The following is a 3,134-nucleotide window of genomic DNA, read 5'->3' on the forward strand; positions in this document are numbered from 1 at the left end:
CTTGATAGACCTTTTGTAACACTGGAGCAAGAATATCTATATGCTCCTTGTAGTATTCTGATGGAAAACCATCATAACCGGGGGATTTCCCCACCTTCATCGCTGAGATTGCCTTCCTAATCTCCTCTTCAGTAATTGGTGCTTCCAACCACTCTGCATGCTCCTGAGATAGCCTTGGTAGATTGAGTTTGGAGAGAAAAGCATCACTTTCTCTTTGGTTTGTCTCGTTAAACACTGAAGATGTATACAATGTTTCGTAATATTGTTTGAAGCCATTGTTTATGTCTTTTGCTAAGGTTACTAAAGTATCTCCTTGTTTAATGGCAGGGATTGTGTTAAAAAAAATCCTCCTTTTTAACTTGTCTTGCTAATAATTTGCCCGTTTTCTCCCCTCCCTCATAAAATGAAGTTTTTAACCTAAATAGAGAATATTCCACTTTTTTGTTATAAATTTCATTTAACTGAAACTTAAGCTCGCAAATATCTCGATAAAGTAAATCATCATAACACCTAGCCAGATTGTTTTCTTTAAGTTTGATTTCTCTTTCCAATTTACGAATTTTACATAGACTCTCTTTTTTCTTCCATGAAGTGTATGCTATAAGTTTACCCCTCAGGAAGGCCTTGGAGGCCTCCCATGCAGATTGAACATGCTCTGTACTGCCAATGTTTATTTCAACAAAGTATCTCAGGTCCTGCCCCAACTGTTCTTTAAAGAGTTTGTCCTGTAAAATCGAGACATTCATTCTCCATCTTGAACCTCTTATATTCCCCAGTCCTAATCTTATGCATAATTCTGTAGCTGCATGGTCAGTGAGTAGTTTTAATATCACAGCTCCGCACATTATTTACTATCAGTTTTGAAATCAAAAACAAATAGATCCTAGAATAGGATTTGTGACAATGAGAATAAAATGTGTACTCTCTTTTAGACGGATTGATTAACCTCCAAACATCTACTAGACCCAAATCTTCCTTTAACATATGAACTGCATCTCTTCCTTTAGAGCCAAGTGAACCTTTTGGTGCGCTTTTATCAAGAATAGGATCATAACTTCATTAAAGTCCCCTGCTAATATTATTTGTCCTTCCATATCCCCCAATATACTATTTATTTTGTGGAAAAAATTAGGGTCCTCCTTATTGGGTGCGTATATGTTGCAGAGTATGACCTTTGCCCCTTCCATCATTGCTTCAATGCAAACTATTCTCATCAGGTGACTATTTGAGTTGGATTCACTTTTGTTTTGGTCACCTTTGAGTTTTTTGATTTTTGAATTTAAGTTTTGGGACAAATGGTCATTACAATCTCTAAAGGTTGTTCTAAATTCAGCTTTTATCTCACAACTAAAAAGCAATCTCATATGTTTATGGATAAAATGATTCTGTCTTTCCACCCACACTGCTGCTGCTTACATAACCATATCACATAAGACTGGCGACANACGACGCCGTGAGGCAATCAGGCCAACAGAAGGAAGTTTGATGAAGCAAGTTTGAAATGTCCACAGATCAGTTTTCACTTCCCTCCTGACCGAGGCCTGAATCTACTGCTAAGCGTCCGACTGTCTCCTGCCGCAGTAACAGTAAACTCCACGTTGCCACACGGTTTTACAGACTGCTAACAGGAACTGGGCTTCTTGACTTTGGTGTTTTCAACATTTTTCAACAAAGAAGTAACAAAAGAAGAAATAAATTGTCTTGATTGCATGGATGAAGCTGGAGTTGGTTTCCGATTCCAGCTTCCGATTCGGGAAATGGCTAAAGGGCGATTCCACCTAATTCATTCACCGCATCTTTAGTCTACTCTAGTTAAAAAACTAGTACACCTAGACACTTCGAACCTGGGCTGGATTATTCTGCTTTAATAAGAAAATATGTAAAACCATGTTTGGGATTTGTGAAACCTTTTTCTGATTTGTGAAACTTCACTTCACTCAACAGCCCGCGACAGAAGAGCTGTCCTTCCAACAGGCATCACCATCTACAATAACACTTTGAAGAATTAATGAGTTACGCCAACATTTAGTTTCCCTTTGGGATTAATAAAGTGGTTTTGAATTAGAATTGAGTTTGAATTTGAGAGAACCCTATGGAACAAGTGTGAATAGTAATCTGAACTTTATTGAGTTTTCACAAATCAGATAAAAGTTTCACAAATCCCAAGCATGGATCTAAATATTCAGCTATTAGAGCAGAATAATCCAGTCCAGGTTTGAAGTGTCTGGGTGTTGTAGTTTTTAAACTAGAGTTGATTAAAGATCGGGCCGGTTCTAGCCATGGATGATACATGAGGGGGCGTCATTACACAGCAAATCCAGGAGGCCCAGATTAACTCTGTCAGATTTGATTTCAAGACTTTTAACGTGTCTATATGGGTCCACAGCAGAAAGTGTTAATTTAACTCTTTTTGGAGAGTTGGTACCTTAACTCTAATAGTGTCAAATATCAAATCTGCTGTAGTTAATAATTTAACACTGACTAACACTAATTCAGTGTTAGGTCTTAATATTAACTCTCACAAAATATTTTTAACTTCTTAAGAGTTATTTGTAATTAATATTAAATAGGTATTTTATTGTTTTGAACTTTAAAAAATGATTTGGAAAACAAACATTTAATAAAGAGGCAATGATTTTCTCAAATGCATTTCAGTGATTCTTGAGAATAGGGACAAAATGGGTTTTAATTTTCCCATATTTGTTTTATTATTTCTCAACCTTATGTATGCAAATATGACAAATAATGTTTAGGAAATGTAAAGATGCTAAGGTGCAGGCTCCCAGTTGCAACATTTTTTTAAAAAATTACATTTTTAATCGACCTGACCCAGAACTTTGTCATCACCATCTGACAAAAATAAATATAAAATAATTTTTAAAATACCCCATTAGTGATATTTTTACTCATTTTACAGACAAATGCTTCTCAAGAAATAAAATAAATATTATTTAAAACAAAAACAACAAAAAGTCCATCTGACGGAGTTGACACAGAACTGAAGTTGGTGACAAACTAGTGAGTAAAATGAAAAACTTGATAGATGTGAAGTAATGCAGTTCATGTAAAATAAATTAAAATGAATTAATTGCACATTTAAGTGAGATTTGACAACAATTTCACTGAAAGAGTCA

The 3,134-nt window shown here is 35.4% G+C and overlaps 1 protein-coding gene across 1 annotated transcript in view; it reads right to left on the reverse strand.

The window, feature by feature from the left end:
- LOC103132775 (NACHT, LRR and PYD domains-containing protein 3-like) overlaps positions 1-3,134 on the reverse strand; it is a 17,503-nt gene that overhangs the window by 10,357 nt on the left and 4,012 nt on the right. The gene's annotated exons all lie outside the window — the stretch shown is intronic.

Source organism: Poecilia formosa, unplaced genomic scaffold (genome assembly GCF_000485575.1).
Source record: "Poecilia formosa unplaced genomic scaffold, Poecilia_formosa-5.1.2 Scaffold1308, whole genome shotgun sequence".
Classification (NCBI taxonomy): domain Eukaryota; kingdom Metazoa; phylum Chordata; class Actinopteri; order Cyprinodontiformes; family Poeciliidae; genus Poecilia; species Poecilia formosa.